At 37.8% G+C, this 18,859-nt stretch overlaps 1 protein-coding gene across 6 annotated transcripts in view; it reads left to right on the top strand.

Annotated features, from left to right (window-relative positions):
* The window catches only part of ANKIB1 (ankyrin repeat and IBR domain containing 1), a 138,086-nt gene that overhangs the window by 1,822 nt on the left and 117,405 nt on the right, over positions 1-18,859 (top strand). The window lies entirely within an intron of this gene.

Raw genomic sequence — 18,859 nt, 5'->3', positions numbered from 1 at the left:
TAGTGATGTGATGGGCAATAACTTGAAAAGGTCCTTTTTAGAAACAGTAAATTGACCCCTATTATTCTTGGACGTAGGGTGGAAAAGATAGGACTGTATTTTCACTTTATGCTTTTTCCCTTGCCCATTGCACTGGGAATTTTGAGTTTTCAATATGAAAGTGTTCTGAAACCATGCAGACCGTGCCGTAAGTGTGGGCTCTATCAGGTGGCTGCTGAGACATGGGAGAGAAGTTTTGTTTGCTACTCTTTTATACTCCTATAGCACTGCCCACTTTTGAGAGAGTTGGTTTTCTTTCTTTCCTTTTCCTTTTCTGGGGTGCACTTGAACTTGTGAAAGTGAAATATGTGTATTTACAACTTGTAGGTAAAAGCTCAAGCTAATTTTCATGTATAAATAGATGGAAGAACTATGAATTAAGTCTGATTCTTCTTGAATGGAAGTTAGGAAAGATTCCTCAGTGTTTTGGGTACTTCTTACCTCTTTGGGTATGAACATTTATTTAGATGAAATTTAAAAATCCTTCTCTCTAATACTGAACTTTATATATGACACATTTGCCAAAACAGATTTGAGAGTGACTCAGTCATTATTAAAAAGACCAGTCTGAGAGGATTTTCTGTGCATGGTTCTAAAAATGCTTAGGTATTTGGTTTTCTTTCTCAAAGTGTGATTTGCTTAGGGAATAGTAATTTGGTGACTCTTTACGTTTATTTTTCAGACAACCTCAGATTACCTCTTTTTTTTTTCTTTTCCAGATAACTTACTTTCATACTCACTTCATTTCAGTACACTTTATTGAATGCCTACTCTGTGTACCAGGCACTATGTTAGATTCTGGAACTACAAGGATAAATAAGTTAAGATTCTTTTCCTCCCTGAATTTGCCAGTCTAGATATTTGACTGCGATTTTATCCATATGCCTTTACAGACATCTCTAATAGGTTTTTAAGTTACTTGACCGTATTTCAGGGTTGTTTCACATCCTTTCTATAAGAATTAACACAGTAAAGACCATTTATTGAGCACTTAATTCACACTAGCTACCCTGCATTTAGTTATTACATTATCTCATTTAATTCTTAGAAGTGTCCTAAGAAGTATTTTATCTCCATTTAAAAACCACACTGAGGGGCTTCCCTGGTGGCACAGTGGATAAGAACCTGGCTGCCAATGCAGGGGACACGAGTTTGAGCCCTGGTCCGGGAAGATCCCACATGCCGCAGAGCAGCTAAGTCCGTGCGCCACAACTACTGATGCCCGCACGCCCTAGAGCCCGTGCTCTGCAACAAGAGAAGCCATGGCAGTGAGAAGCCTGCGCACCACAACGAAGAGTAGCCCCTGCTCGCTGCACTAGAGAAAGCCTGCGTGCAGCAACGAAGACCCAACACAGCCATAAATAAATAAACAAACAAACAAACAAACAAACCACACAGGGCTTCCCTGGTGGGGCAGTGATTGAGAATCCGCCTGCCAATGCCGGGGACACGGGTTTGATCCCTGGTCTGGGAAGATCCCACATGCCGTGGAGCAACTAAGCCCCATGCGCTACAACTTACTGAACCTGTGCTCTAGAGGCCTCGAGCCACAACTACTGAGTCCGTGTGCTGCAACTACTGAAGCCCACGTGCCTAGAGCCAGTGCTCTGCAACAAGAGAAGCCAGGGCAATGAGAAGCCCGCGCACCGCAATGAAGAGTAACCCCCGCTCACTGCAACTAGAGAAACCCCGCGCAACAACGAAGACCCAACACAGCCAAAAATAAATAAATAAAATAAATAAATTTATTTTTTTAAAAAAGTCTTTCATTTCTCTTGTCCCTCAAAGGGCCTGAAATAAAACCTAATTCATGACCCCCAACCAGACTTTAAAAAAAAACAAAAAAAACCCATACAGATTTCTGGTTTATAGTAATGATGAATGTTGTTTTACTTCTTATATGCTAGAAAAGATTTGACATTAAGATTTCTCATTAAGGGGAAGAACTTGTAATATAGTTTTAACAGTTTTTATTTTTTTTCCTGTAGGTGATTTAAAAAAATTTTTTTAATTGAAGTATAGTTGATTTATAATGTGTTAATATCTGCTGTACAGCAATGTGATTCAGTTATACATATATATACGTTCTTTTTTTTAATATTCTTTTCCATTATGGTTTATCATATGATATTGAATATAGCTCTCTGTGCTATACACTAGGACCTTGCTGTTTATCTGTTCTCTATATAAAAGCTTATATCTGCTAACCCCAACCTCCCTCTCCATACCTCCCCCAATTCCCTGCCCCTTGGCAACCACCAGTCTGTTCTCTATGTCCGAGATTCTGTTTCTGTTTCATGGATAGGTTCATTTGTGTCATATTTTATTGGGCTGGCCAAAAACTTCATTCGGATTTTTCTGTAAGATCTTATGGAAAAAACCGAACAAACTTTTTGGCCAGCCCAATAGGTTCCACACGTAAATGATATCATACGGTATTTGACTTTCTCTTTCTGATATACTTCACTTAGTATGATAATCTCTAGTTGCATCCATGTTGCTGCAAATGGCATTATTTTCTTTTTTATGGCTCATTAGTATTCCATTGTATGTATGTACCACATCTTCTTTATCCATTCATCTGTCGATGGACATTTAGGTTGTTTCCATGTCTTGACTATTGTAAATAGTGCTCCTATGAACATAGGGGTGCAAGTATCTTTTTGAATTATAGATTTGTCTGGATATATGCCTGGGAGTGGGATTGCTAGATCATATGGTAATTCTATTTTTAGTTTTCTGAGGCTCCTCCATACTGTTTTCCACAGTGGTTGCAACAACTTACATTGCCACCAACAGTGTAGGAGGGTTCCGTTTTCTACACACCCTCTCCAGCATTTGTTATTTGTAGACTTTTTAATGATGGCCATTTTGACTGGTGTGAGATGGTAACTCATTGTAGTTTTAATTTGCGTTTCTCTAATAATTAGCAATGTTGAGCATCTTTTCATGTGCCTATTGGCCATCTATTTCTTCTTTGGAGAAATGTCTATTTAGGTCTTCTGCCCATTTTTGGATTGGGTTGTTTGTTTTTTTGTTGTTGACTTATATGAGCTGTTCGTATTTTTTGGAAATTAAGCCCTTGTCGGTCGCATCATTTTGCAAATATTTTCTCCCATTCTGTAGGTTGTCTTTTTGTGTTTTTTTTATGGTTTCCTTTGCTGTGCAAAAGCTTGTAAGTTTGATTAGGTCCCATTTGTTTATTTTTGTTTTTATTTCTATTGCCTTAGGAGACTGACCTAAGAAGACATTGGTATGATTTATGTATGTCAGAGAATGTTTTGCCTATGTTCTCTTCTGGGAGTTTTATGGTATCATGTCTTATGTTTAAGTCTTTAAGCCATTTTGAGTTTATTTTTGTGTATGGTGAGAGGGTGTGTTCTAATTTTATTGATTTGCATGCGGCAGTCCAACTTTCCTAGCATCACTTGCTGAAGAGACTGTCTTTTTCCCATTGTATATTCTTGCCTCCTTTGTCAAAGATTAATTGACTGTAGGTGTGTGGGTTTATTTCTGGGCTCTCTCTTCTGTTCCATTGATCCATATGTCTGTTTTTGTGCCAGTACCATGCTGTTTTGATTACTGTAGCTTTGTAGTATTGTTGGAAGTCTGGGAGAGTTAGGCCTCCTGCTTTGTTCTTTTTCTTCAGGATTGCTTTGGCAATTCTGGACCTTTTATGGTTCCATAGGAATTTTAGGATTATTTGTTCTAGTTCTGTGAAAAATGTCATGGATAATTTGATAAGGATCACATTAAACCTGTAAATTGCTTTGGGTAGTATGGCCATTTTAACAATATTAATTCTTCCAATCCAAGAGCATGGGATATCTTTCTATTTCTTTGAATCATCTTCAATTTCCATTATTAATGTTTTATAGTTCTTAGTGTATAAGTCTTTCACCTCCTTGGTCAGATCAGGTTAATAATGCTTTGAGTAGAAAGGTTCTAATTTCATAAGGTATTAGTATCTTTTATTTACTAGAGCAGATGAATTATATAGTATCAAAATGTAATTTTCAGCTGTTGTTTAAACCTTTGAAAAGACAGTTCTGAAGTTAATTATGGTTAACTGTAACGCAGATTTTCAAGCATGCATAACTTTTTTTTCTTCTAGTTAGTTAGTGGGACCAAGAGCCTAGAAAATGTACTAAAAAATGTTTGTATTCTCCAGGAAGGACAGAGTATTGAGCTACATGAAACCTATTCAGCTTTTAAACATTCTCAGTTCAATTTTGACAATTCTCTGATGCCTTGGAGAGTTTTGGTTTCTGCAATGAAAATGTATTCCTTCATATTTAAAACTGACCTTACTCGTCTATTAGTAGGATATATGCTTTATCAGCAGTTTGATATGGTTCAACCTAATTGTTTTTCAGACCCTCTCAAATTTTTTAAAGGATGATCATCCACTGTCAGCTCTTTTCACCAAGTTTCATTTGTATTCTGTTTTGTTTGTTCGGTTGGTTTTAACCAAAAACTGTCAACAGTTAGCCATTCTTTAGACTAAGGCCTTTTGCTTCTGGTTATACATTCTTGTTTTTAGTACTGTAGAGCATATAATTATTCCTCCTCCAAGTTCCTAAGAAAGGTAATCCTTGATATTTTTCGATCCTCAGTCTGACATATATATTTTAGCTTAACATATACAGTTTTTCCCTTTAAGTGTAACAGAATTCTTGGTACTTAGATCACTGTTTGTTTTGTTTTTTAACATCTTTATTGGAGTATAGTTGCTTTACAATGTTGTGTTAGTTTCTGCTGTATGACAAAGTGAATCCACTATACGTATACATGTATCCCCATATCCCCTCCCTCTTGCGTCTCCCTCCCACCATCCCTATCCCACCCCTCTAGGTGGTTACAAAGCACCGAGCTGATCTTCCTCTGCTATGCAGCTGCTTCCCACTAGCTATCTATTTTACATTTGGTAGGATCACTGTATTTTCTGATTGGAATAATATTGGGGATAGAATTCCTATTCAAGACATAACTGACAAAATCATAAACGCATTAGGTACTGGGACCACAGAGATGAATAAGTCAGAATTCCTTTTCTCATTGAACTGTAAAATGCCTGTTTAAAATCCATGAAGAGAAAGGAAAGTTCACTTAAAAACATTGAGATGCCTTTACGCCAAATAGGCATAAAACATTGCCCTCCTATTTGTGTATCCCCTCAGGGTATTGTAAAGGAATGTTATGTAAATAAACGTATTAAGCCAGGGTTTTCATTCTATCTCCTAGCCTCAGACAGTAGCTGCTTATCATTTGCTGTAACACCAGATGTTCTGTATCACATATTAATAATCACATTTTTAAAAACTATTTTGAAATAATTTAAAACTTAATAGAAGAGATGCCAGAACAGTACAAAGAACTCCTTTATCTCCTTCATTCAGATTCCACCATTGTTAATATTTTACTGCATTTCTTCCATTGCCTGTCTTCTCTCTTTCTGTCTTCATATATATGTTACATACATGTTTGTATATGTGTGTATAAATACATAGGTACGTACCCATTATCATAGTCTTTTTCAGAACCTTTTGGAGCAAGCTGTAGGCATGGTGTTCCATCACCCATAAATACTACAGTGTCTATTTCTCAAAAACAAGGCACTCTCTTATATAACCCTCCAAGTCGGAAGATAAGCATTGGTACAACACTACTGTCTAGTCCAAGGAACCTATTCATATTTCATCGACTATCCCAACAATATCTCTTTCTTTTTTAATCTAGGATCCTATCCAAGAATGCATGTTGTATTTAGTTGTCATGTCTTTTCAGACTTCTTCAGCCTCATTTTCCTCCATCTTTCATGTCCTTGACAGTTTTAGATAGTACATTCTGTAGGATCACCCTGAGCCTAGGTCCATGTGATATTTCCTCGTGACTCCAATCGAGTCTTGCATTTCTAGCAGGAATACCACAGAAGTGGGGCTGTGCCTGTCTCGGTGCATTGCATCCACAGGCATATGATGTCAAATCATGCTGCTACTGGTGATTAACACCTGGATCATATTGGTGTCCTTTTGTATTTGATCAAAATTTGTGGAGAGGTATTCCAAAATTATGCATCTTGATTCTTATCAAACCTCTACTCACTAGCCTCAGTGTAGGTATCAGTGATGACTCCCACCTGAATTAACTACTTTTATAATTATATTTCTCTATTTTTTTTATTCCTTCTACATGTATTAGTTGGTATTTTACTGTAAGGTAGAACTTTTCTTTCTCCCCTATTTGTTTATTAAATCAGTAAGGACTTGTGGATTTTGATTTTAGTGTGTTGTGATTTGTTACTATCATTATTTATTTTGCTGTTTAAGTTGTCCCTGATTTAGCCAGTGGGAGCCCCTTCAAGCTGGCTCCTGTGCCTATTTATCATGCTCCCATCTCATTCATTGTGCACTTCTGGCAGAACATACTGTTCCTGGTTCGTCTTGTACTTTGCCTGGTCTAGCCCTGGAATCAGCCATTTCTTCAAGGAGCCCTGTTTGGTTTTTGTTATTGTTATTTGTTTTTGTAAAATATGGTGTTTAAAAACAAAGATTTAGGGGCTTAGTTTCTCATTGCTACTGGGGTGTCATTGCTTATAGGGACTAGGAAATGTATGAGTATGTAAGTATGGTTTGTATACACATACATATATGTAGAATGTACTAATATACATCCATAATTATTTCTGTATCTATGTGCATGTTATAAAACCAGAAGTTTGTTCCTAATCCTTCCAATTCCAATCCAGTACCCCAGGGTTCTTTCTAGTCTTTGCCCTTTCCATGTTTTTAATGCCTTCTCTGGTGGTAAGAAACTTAGCTTCACATTAGTCTCATTATAGTTATCACTTGTCCAATTGTTTTGTTACCATTCTCCCTGCCTATAGACCATCACCTCCCTTTCTCTCTCCCTACCACACCCTGCCTCGTTGATTGCTGGGCCTGTTGGCCTGTGCCTCTTTGTGGATCCATAAGCCCTCACTGGGCCCACAGCTCTGTGCAACTCCCTGTCTGCACACAACACCCTGTTATCCTCACCTCTGGGCCACACCTGTGTTGGCCTTCCTGACATGCCCTCAGTGCCCTGCATCCTTAGCCAGCATGCTGACTACTTTGCATAGCTCAGTATTTCATTAGTTAATTTTTAAGCATATTTCCAGGATTTATAAACATACATATATGTGATGAAATATACAACTATATAGTATTGCTAGAATAAAACTATAGATTTACAAATATACATATATATAATGAAATATACAGCTATATAGTACACACACATATACACACACTAACTACCTGTGGTAGAATGATTAACGACCATAAAGTTCTTCCATAGTGGTATGCATTACCCTTTGCCATGGGGCTTTGCTGCTTCTCCCATCTATTTCTCCATCTCTTGAGTCTTGTCTAGCCTTGTGATTTGCTTCGGCCAGTGAATATGGTGGATGTGATGTGTGAGTTCTGGAGCTTAGTCCTTAAGAAGACTTCAAAGAGTGCTTTCCTGTAGCTGCCCTGTAAGGAAGCCGGTCTAGCTTATAGGAGGGTGAGAGAACCAAGGATTAATCCAGCAGACATGAAAGTGGACTATCATGGACCTACTAACCCAGCTGACTGTTTAGCTGAATGCACCTGCAGAGGAATCAGAGGTGAAAACAGCGAAGAAATGGCCCAGCCAACCTATAGAATTGTGAGAAATGACATTGTTTTGAGGCACTAAGTTTGAGGTGGTTTGTTTTGTAGCAATAGATATATGAAACCATATCTGTTTTCATTTTGGACATCTGTGTTGTCTCTAGTCTTCAATTATGAACAATATTGCAATGAATATCTTGTACATAATATATAGTGTTTTAATTTTAATAAATAATGCCAGATTATTTTCCAGAAATGTTGATATACTTCTTACTGCTGTCATAAAAGTCTGAGAGTAACTATTTCCCTCACAAACTCACTAACACTCATGTTTTCTTTGACAATAAAATCAATTTTAAAAGGATCTTATAATTCTTTATTTTCCTAACTACTTGTGAAGCTGAGCATCTTTTGATATTTTTGTTGGTCCTTTTGATTTTTCAGTTCTTTGAATTGCTTATTCATAGCTTTACTCATTTTTTACTATTGGTTTTTTTTTAATTTTTTAATTTTATTTTATTTATTTTTTTATACAGCAGGTTCTTATTACTCATCAATTTTATACACATCAGTGTATACATGTCAATCCCAATCGCCCAATTCAGCACACCACCATCCCCACCCCACCCCCGTAGCTTTCCCCCCTTGGTGTCCATACATTTGTTCTCTACATCTGTGTCTCAACTTCTGCCCGGCAAACCGGCTCATCTGTACCATTTTTCTAGGTTCCACGTATATGCGTTAATATACGATATTTGTTTTTCTCTTTCTGACTTACTTCACTCAGTATGACAGTCTCTAGGTCCATCCATGTCTCAACAAATGACTCAATTTCATTCCGTTTTATGGCTGAGTAATATTCCATTGTATATATGTACAACATCTTTATCCATTCGTCTGTCGCTGGGCATTTAGGTTGCTTCCATGACCTGGCTATTGTAAGTAGTGCTGCAATGAATATTGGGGTGCATGTGTCTTTTTGAATTATGGTTTTCTCTGGGTATATGCCCAGTAGTGGGATTACTGGATCATATGGTAATTCTATTTTTAGTTTTTTAAGGAACCTCCATACTGTTCTCCATAGTGGCTGTATCAATTTACATTCCCACCAACAGTGCAAGAGGGTTCCCTTTTCTCCACACCCTCTCCAGCATTTGTTGTTTGTAGATTTTCTGATGATGCCCATTTTAACTGGTGTGAGGTGTTACCTCATTGTAGTTTTGATTTGCATTTCTCTAATAGTTAGTGATGTTGAGCAGCTTTTCATGTACTTCTTGGCCATCTGTATGTCTTTGGGGAAATGTCTATTTAGGTCTTCTGCCCATTTTTAGATTGGGCTGTTTGTTCCTTTAATATTCAGCTGCATGAGCTGTTTATATATTTTGGAGATTAATCCTTTGTCCATTGATTCGTTTGCGAATATTTTCTCCCATTCTGAGGGTTGTCTTTTCGTCTTGTTTATGGTTTCCTTTGCTGTGCAAAAGCTTTGAAGTTTCATTAGGTCCCATTTGTTTTTTGTTTTTTTTTTTCCATTACTCTAGGAGGTGGATCAAAAAAGATCTTGCTGTGATTTATGTCAAAGAGTGTTCTTCCTATGTTTTCCTCTAACAGTTTTATAGTGTCCGGTCTTACATCTAGGTCTCGAATCCATTTTGAGTTTATTTTTGTGTATGGTGTTAGGGAGTGTTCTAATTTCATTCTTTTATATGTAACTGTCCAGTTTTCCCATCACCACTTATTGAAGAGACTGTCTTTTCTCCATTGTATATCCTTGCCTCCTTTGTCATAGATTAGTTGTCCATAGGTGCGTGGGTTTATCTCTGGGCTTTCTATCTTCTTCCATTGATCTATGTTTTTGTGCCAGTCATATTTTCTTGATTACTGTAGCTTTGTATTTGTAGTCTGAAGTCAGGGAGTCTGATTCCTCCAGCTCCGTTTTTTTCCCTCAAGACTGCTTTGGCTATTCAGGGTCTTTTGTGTCTCCATACAAATTTTAAGATTTTTTGTTCTAGTTCCGTAAAAACTGCCATTGGTAATTTGATAGGGATTGCATTGAATCTGTAGATTGCTTTGGGTAGTATAGTCATTTTCACAATATTGATTCTTCCAATCCAAGAACATGGTATATCTCTCCATCTGTTGGTATCATCTTTAATTTCTTTCATCAGTGTCTTATAGTTTTCTGCATACAGGTCTTTTGTCTCCCTAGGTAGGTTTATTCCTAGGTATTTTATTCTTTTTGTTGCAATGGTAAATGGGAGTGTTTCCATAATTTCTCTTTCAGATTTTTCATCATTAGTGTATAGGAATGCAAGAGATTTCTGTGCATTCATTTTGTATCCTGCAACTTTACCAAATTCATTGATTAGCTCTAGTAGTTTTCTGGTAGCATCTTCAGGATTCTCTATGTATAGTATCATGTCATCTGCAAACAGTGACAGTTTTACTTCTTCTTTTCCAATTTGTGTTCGTTTTATTTCTTTTTCTTCTCTGATTGCCATGGGTAGGACTTCCAAAACTATGTTGAATAATAGTGGCGAGAGTGGACATCCTTGTCTCGTTCCTGATCTTAGAGGAAATGCTTTCAGTTTTTCACCATTGAGAATGATGTTTGCTGTGGGTTTGTCATATATGGCCTTTATTATGTTGAGGTAGGTTCCCTCTATGCCCACTTTCTGGAGAGTTTTTATCATAAATCGGTGTTGAATTTTGTCAAAAGCTTTTTCTGCATCTATTGAGATGATCATATGGTTTTTATTCTTCAATTTGTTAATATGGTGTATCACATTGATTGATTTGCATATATTGAAGAATCCTTGCATCCCTGGGATAAATCCCATTTGATCATGGTGTATGCTCCTTTTAATGTGTTGTTGGATTGTTTGCTAGTATTTTGTTGAGGATTTTTGCATCTATATTCATCAGTGATATTGGTGTGTAATTTTCTTTTTCTGTAGTATCTTTGGTTTTGGTATCTGGGTGATGGTGGCCTCATAGAATGAGTTTGGGAGTGTGCCTTCCTCTGCAGTTTTTTGGAAGAGTTTGAGAAGGGTGGTTGTTAGCTCTAAATGTTTGATAGAATTCACCTGTGAAACCATCTGGTCCTGGACTTCTGTTTGTTGGAAGATTTTTAATCACAGTTCCAATTTCATTACTTGTGATTGCCCTATTCATATTTTCTATTTCTTCCTGGTTCAGTCTTGGAAGGTTATACTTTTCTAAGAATTTGTCCATTTCTTCCAGGTTATCCATTTTGTTGGCATAGAGTTGCTTGTAGTAGTCTCTTAGGATGCTTTGTATTTCTCCGGTGTCTGTTGTAACTTCTCCTTTTTCATTTCTAATTTTATTGATTTGAGTCCTCTCCCTCTTTTTCTTGATGAGTCTGGCTAATGGTTTATCAATTTTATCTTCTCAAAGAACCAGATTTATTTTTATTGATCTTTGCTATTGTTTTTTTGTTTCTATTTCATTTATTTCTGCTCTGATCTTTATGATTTCTTTCCTTCTGCTAACTTTGGGTTTTATTTGTTCTTCTTTCTCTAGTTCCTTTAGGTGTAAGGTTAGATTGTTTATTTGAGATTTTTCTTCTTTCTTGAGGTAGGCTTGTATAGCTATCAACTTCCCTCTTAGAACTGCTTTCGCTGCATCCCATAGGTTTTGGATCATCGTGTTTTCATTGTCATTTGTCTCTAGGTATTTTTTGATTTCCTCTTTGATTTCTTCAGTGATCTCTTGGTTATTTAGTAACGTATTGTTTAGCCTCCATGTGTTTGTGTTTCTTACATTTTTTTCCCTGTAATTCATTTCTAATCTCGTAGCGTTCTGGTCAGAAAAGATGCTTGATATGATTTCAGTTTTCTTAAATTTACTGAGACTTGATTTGTGACCCAAGGTGTGATCTATCCTGGAGAATGTTCCAGGATAGAGAATGCACTTGAGAAGGAAGTGTAATCTGCTGTTTTTGGATGGAATGTCCTATAAATATCAATTAAATCTATCTGGTCTATTGTGTCATTTTAAGCTTCTGTTTCCTTATTTATTTTCATTTTGGATGATCTGTCCATTGGTGTAAGTGAGGTGTTAAAGTCCCCCACTATTATTGTGTTACTGTTGATTTCGTCTTTTAGAGCTGTTAGCAGTTGCTTTATGTATTGAGGTGCTCCTATGTTGGGTGCATATATATTTATAATTGTTATATCTTCTTCTTGGATTGATCCCCTGATCATTATGTAATGTCCTTCCTTATCTCTTGTAACAGACTATTTTATCTGACATGAGTATTGCTACTCCAGCTTTCTTTTGATTTCCATTTGCATGGAATATCTTTTTCCATCCCCTCACTTTCAGTCTGAATGTGTCCCTAGGTCTGAAGTGGGTCTCTTGTAGACAATATATATATGGGTCTTGTTTTTGTATCCATTCAGCAAGCCTGTGTCTTTTGGTTGAAACATTTAATCCATTCACGTTTAAGGTAATTATCGATATGTATGTTCCTATGACCATTTTGTTAATTGTTTTGGGTTTGTTTTTGTAGGTCCTTTTCTTCTCTTGTGTTTCCCACTTAGAGAAGTTCCTTTAAGCATTTGTTGTAGAGCTGGTTTGGTGGGGCTGAATTCTGTTAGCTTTTGCTTGTCTGTAAAGCTTTTGCTTTCTCCATGGAATCTGAACGAGATCCTTGCCAGGTAGAGTAATCTTGGTTGTAGGTTTTTCCCTTTCATCACTATAAGTATATCATGCCACTCCCTTCTGGCTTGTAGAGTTTCTGCTGAGAAATCAGCTGTTAATCTTATGGAAGTTCCTTTGTATGTTATTTGTGGTTTTTTCCTTGCTGCTTTCAATAATTTTTCTTTGTCTTTAATTTTTGTCAATTTGACTACTATGTGTCTCGGTGTGTTTCTCCTTGGGTATATCCTGTATGGGACTCTCTGCGCTTCCTGGACTTGGGTGGCTATTTCCTTTCCCATGTTAGGGAAGTTTTCGACTATAATCTCTTCAAATATTTTCTCTGGTCCTTTTTCTCTCTCTTCTCCTTCTGGGACCCCTATAATGCGAATGTTGCTGCATTTAATGTTGTCCCGGAGGTCTCTTAGCCTGTCTTCATTTCTTTTCATTCTTTTTTCTTTATTCTGTTCCACAGCAGTGAATTCCACCATTCTGTCTTCCAGGTCACTTATCCGTTCTTCTGCCTCAGTTATTCTGCTATTGATTCCTTCTAGCGTAGTTTTCATTTCAGTTATTGTATTGTTCATCTCTGTTTGTTTGTTGTTTAATTCTTCTAGGTCTTTGTTAAACATTTCTTGCATCTTCTTGGTCTTTGCCTCCATTCTTTTTCCGAGGTCCTGGATCATCTTCACTATCATTATAATGAATTCTTTTTCTGGAAGGTTGCCTATCTCCACTTCATTTAGTTGTTTTTCTGGGGTTTTATCTTGTTCCTTCATCTGGTACATAGCCCTCTGCCTTTTCATCTTGTCTTTCTGTGAATGTGGTTTTTGTTCCACAGGCTGCAGGATTGTAGTTCTTCTTGCTTCTGCTCTCTGCCCTCTGGTATATGAGGCTATCTAAGAGGTTTGTGTAAATTTCCTGATGGGGAGGGACTGTTGGTGGGTAGAGCTGACTGTTGCTCTGGTGGACCGAGCTCAGTAAAACTTTAATGTACTTGACTGTTGATGGGTGGGGCTGGGTTCCCTCCCTGTTGGTTGTTTGGCCTGAGGCAACCCAACACTGGAGCCTGCCTGGTCTCTTTGGTGGGGCTAATGACAGACTCTGGGTGGGTTCTCGCCAAGGTATACTTCCCAGAACTTCTGCTGCCAGTGTCCTTGTCCCCATGGTGAGCCACAGCCACCCCCCGCCTCTGCAGGAGACCCTCCAACACTAGCAGGTAGGTCTGGTTCAGTCTCCCGTGGGGTCACTGCTCCTTCCCCTGGGTCCCGATGAGCACACTACTTTGTGTGTGCCCTCCAAGAGTGACTGTTTCCCCCAGTCCTGTCAAAGTCCAGCAATCAAGTCCCAGTAGGCTTCAAAGTCTGATTCTCTAGGAATTCCTCCTCCCGTTGCCAGACCCCCAGGTTGGGAAGCCTGACGTGGGGCTCAGAACCTTCACTCCAGTGGTGGACTTCTGTGGTATAAGTGTTCTCCAGTCTGTGAGTCACCCACCCAGCAATTATGGGATTTGATTTTACTGTGATTGCACCCCTCCTACCTTCTCATTGTGGCTTCTCCTTTGTCTTTGAATGTGGGGTATCATTTTGGTGAGTTCCAGTGTCTTCCTGTCGATGATAGTCCAGCAGCTAGTTGTGATTCTGGTGTTCTCACAAGAGGGAGTGAGAGCACGTCCTTCTACTCCGCCATCTTGGTTTCTCTCTCACCTGTTTCTTTCGTGCCGCCCTTGTCTTAAAGCTCCCGCCCCTGCTCCTGGGTCACTCTTGATGTTGTATATCCTAAATTGTTTCTTGGTGTCAGTCTTTATAAGTTCCTAGTCAATATCCATTCTCCTGAGATCGTCCAGTTTCCAGTGAAAAGCACCACCTTCTGGATTTTTCTCCTTATTGATTTGTTGCTTCTTTTTGATATGGATATAATCCTTTAGCTTTGTTTGCCAAAAGTATTTTTTTTTAAGATTTATTATTTAGTTGCAGCAGGTGGGCTCTTTGTTGCGATGTGCAGGCTTCTCTCTAGTTGTGGCATGTGGGTTTTCTCTATCTAGTTGTAGCACACAGGCTCCAGGGCTTATGGGCTCTGTAGTTGGGGCACGTGGGCTTAGTTGCCCTGTGGCATGTGGGATCTTAGTTCCCTGACCAGGGATTGAACCCATGTCCCCTGCATTGTAAGGCACATTCTTTACCACTGGACCACCAGGGAAGTCCCTGCCAATATGTTTTGTCAGTCTGTCTTTTGTTGTTTGTCTTAGTTTATGGTATCATTGGCCATACATTTTCTTTTGGTACTTCATATTATCATTTATGTCTATCTTTTTCCCTATGGCTTCCAGTGTTCTTGTCTTGTGAATATCTCTATTCTCCTGGGTATACCAACTTTTTTCTAAATATTCTTCAAACTTTGTATTGTCTTTCCTATCAATCAGAAATCATATTTAGTTGCTCTAGAAATCCAAAAAAGAGTGGTAGAAACAAATGGTGGTGGGGGGCATTATCTTTAAGTATAGTCGTCCTTCTATATCTGCAGGGGATTGGTTCCAGGACCCCATGCAGATTCCAAAATCTGTGGATGCTCAAGTCCATTACATTCAGCCCGCCATATCTGCTGGTTTCTCGTCCATGGTTATGGAGGGCCACTGTAATGAGAAATTAGAGGGAGGACTTCCAGGGCTGTTTTCGTGGTTCCATTGGCCTATCAGGAATGCAGGTTCATTTGTCTTTCTTTTCAGTCATCCATAACAGGTGCTTGTCACCTTTTAGTCCCAGGATGGCATTCCAATCTGAGCAGCAACTTCTTTCTATTTTTTCTTTCATCATCCATGGCTCTGCTTGTTTTAATTGAGGATCAAATCCAGTTTGGTAACTGTAAGCTCTGAGGATGAGACCAAGAGAAAACAGGTCCCCCATTGGTAGCAAGTAGTTGTGAAATATTTTTTCTGTTCTTTGAAAAAAATAACGCTGATTTTGCTTTTTGTGTCGTAGTAAATGTGTGTGCTGAATAAAGCCCCAGAATCTTTTTCTTTAATCTATTAGGCAGCCAGGTGTTTTTGTCCCTCAGTTATTTACAAGCAAACAGGGAAATAAACATGATTATATTCTCAAATTGGAAACTATTGTTGTTGAGAACACAGGACTTTATCATCATGCTCAATAAATAATATTAATTAAAGGTGTTTTATGTGCCAGTAACTGTGGTAAACAGTGGATATAAAACTGAAAGTGGTATGATCCTGTCCTCAAGTTTACCACATAATTAAGGAAGCAGGTTAAACATTTCATTATAGTAGTAGATGGTAAGTTAGGGAGGCAGGACATCTAACTGTTAGCTGAAGGTTGGAGAACTATGATCAGGGACTTTGATAGAGAAAATGGCTTATAAACTGAGGCCTGGATGACTAGTAGAAGTTAGCCTATTGAGGAGGAGCTTATAGGGGCATGGTAAGAACATTCCTGGAGCTTGAGTAGTACCTACTCAGAGGTAAGTCTGAGTTATAAGAGAGAATTTCTTGTCTTGTCAGGAACTTTTCCTTAACTGCTTAAGGGCTGGAAGCCTTGGAAGGTTTTAAAATGGAATTGGACAAAATCAGATTTGTCTTAAGCTAGTTGGGGGGTGATGTGCTTTGGGGGCTGGAATCTGGAAGCAAGGGTACCTATTAGGTAGGAAGTTTATCTGATATATTAAAATCTATTCCATATTAGTTAAGTAAATATTTATTGAACACCTAAGTGAATATAATGTGGAGGAATACAGAGATAATATAAAACAAAGGTCCTGTTCTCAAGGAGTTTGTATTTTAAAATAACTGAAGACTAGATATCAACAGTATGAGGCAGTATACTAATATTAAGGCTTCTATCCTATATGCGGGCAAGTAAGGACTAGAATTAAAACTTGAACCCACACAGAACTACAACAAATAATTCTAAAATTTATATGGAACCACAAAAGACCCAGAATTGCCAAAGCAATCCTGAGAAGAAAGAATAAAGTTAGAGGTAAAACCCTCACAGATTTCAGACTATACTACAAAGCTACAGTAATCAAAGGAGTATGATACTGGTACAAAAACACACAGATCAATGGAACGTAATAGCTCAGAAGTAAACCCATGTACTTACAGTCAAACAACAGACAATCTGATCAAAAAATGGACAGAAGACTTGAGTAGACATCGCTAATTATTAGAGAAATGCAAATCAGAACAACAATGAGGTATCAACTCACACCTCTTGGAACGGCTATCTTCAAAAAGTCTACAAATAATAAATGTTGGAGAGGATGTGGAGAAAAGGGAACCCTTGTTCCTCAAAAAACTAAAAACAGAACTATTATATGATCCAGTAATTCCACTGCTGGGGATATATCCTTAAAAAATGAAAACACTGGGGCTTCCCTGGTGGCGCAGTGGTTAAGAATCCGCCTGCCAATGCAGGAGACACGGGTTTGAGCCCTGGTCCGGGAAAATCCCACATGCCGCAGAGCAACTAAGCCCATGTGCCACAACTACTGAGCCTGTGCTCTAGACCCTGCAAGCCACAACTACTGAGCCCACGTGCCACAACTGCTGAAGCCTGCACGCCTAGAGCCCGTGCTCGGCAACCAGAGAAGCCACCGCAACGAGAAGCCTGCGCACCGCAACAAAGAGTAGCCCCTGCTTGCCACAACTAGAGAAAAGCCCATGTGCAGCAACGAAGACCCAACGCAGCCAAAAATAAATAAATAAAACAAATAAAATTAAAAAATGAAAACAGTAATTTGAAAAGGTACATGCACTCCAGTGTTCATAGCAGCAATATTTACAATAGCCAAGACATGGAAGTAACTCAAGTGCCCATCAACAGACAAATGGCTTAAGAAGATGTAGTGTGTATATATGTATATATACACACAATGGAACGTTACTCAGCCGTAAAAAAGAATGAAATACTGCCATTTGCAGCAACATGGACCTAGAGAATATTATGCTTAGTGAAATAAGTCAGACAGAGAAAGACAAATGCTATATATCACTTATATGTGGAATCTAAAAAATAATACAAATAAATGTGTATGCAAAACAGAAACAGACTAATAGACATAGAAAACAAACTAATGGTTGCCAAAAGGGGAGAGGGAAGTGAGGAGGGACAGATTAGGGTATGGGATTAACAGATTAAAAACTACTATGTATAAAATAGATAAGCAGCAAGGATTTAATGTATAGCACAGGAAAGTATACCTATTATCTTGTAATAACCTATAATGGAATATAATCTGAAAAAATATTGAATTTTTATGCTGTACACCTGAAATTAACACAATATTGTAAATCAACTATATTTCAATTAAAAATTTTTTTAATAAAAGCCCTTTAACAGATCTTACAAAACACACATACACACACACACACACACAAACAAAACCTTGAATCCTGCAGATCTTTGTGACTCCTAAGTCCATATTCTTTCCATGTATACTAGGCTGCCTTCAATAGCAACTATATCCCCTTACCTTATTTAATCATCAGTATGTTGCTTATCAATTACTTCTGAATCCTTGTGAAATAAGATTAGAGTACAATTAAAATTGTTTTTAGTTTGGGACACAAAGTATCAAAGGAGCTCCACTCTGGCTTTCTCTAGGCAGTCTCTGTGTTGGATGGAGTATAACCAGGAAGATACATGTTGGTCAGAAAAATTGCCACATTACCTGAATGACACTATTGTTGTAAACTGTCTTGAGATTAGTTTCTGGGAAACTTAGTATTGAACTGATATGACAGTGGAGGACAAGACTCTGGCATTGCATGCCATTTCACTAGATAGCTGAATAGCATTCTTATTAATGTTAGGGATCATTTTTTCCCACAGTTAATATATAGATCAAGGAATGAGAAAAGGGCACACACTATTGCCAATAAATAAATAAATAAATAAAGTGATGGAATTTGATGTTATATTTATTTTTATTCCCAGAAAGCAGTTGTAAAGATAAAATGATTCTGTCCTTCAGTCTTTCTAACACCTTACTTTATTTAAATCTAATAAACTGGCTATTTTGACTCAGGCCAGATAGGGTTGGCTGAAGATAATAATTTTATCTTTTAGTGTCTCTCTACTTTTGTAAGAATGTGCTTGTCATGTGATCTCTCCAGGCCTTAATTTTCTCATGTGTAAATTGATGCCCTTGGAGAAATAATCTTCTGAAGGGTTTTTCTTGCTGTGAAATGTGACTTGACATAGCATCCACAGAATTACTTTAAAAGTTAGAATATGATATTCTGATTGGAAAGACATTACCTGTTCTATGGAATAGGGAGGACTAGAAAGGAAGGGTAAAGGTTGTGCTGGTAACTTGGTATGATAGAATGTAGAAAAACAAGGAAACTTAGAGGGAGGGGGTACCTCTGATTTTTTTTTTTTTTAACTATTCAAAAATTCTGAATGTGGGTTAAATGCCAGTTACATAAGACAGTCAAAAGTGAAACATAATAAAGTTCCTATGTTCAAGAATTTTATAGTCTAGTAGCCTTTTTCAACTGACATTCC

This window comes from Balaenoptera borealis (genome assembly GCF_965194805.1).
Source record: "Balaenoptera borealis genome assembly, chromosome: 7".
In the NCBI taxonomy this organism is placed as follows: Eukaryota; Metazoa; Chordata; class Mammalia; order Artiodactyla; family Balaenopteridae; genus Balaenoptera; species Balaenoptera borealis.
This window is presented reverse-complemented; position numbering and strand designations above follow the sequence as displayed.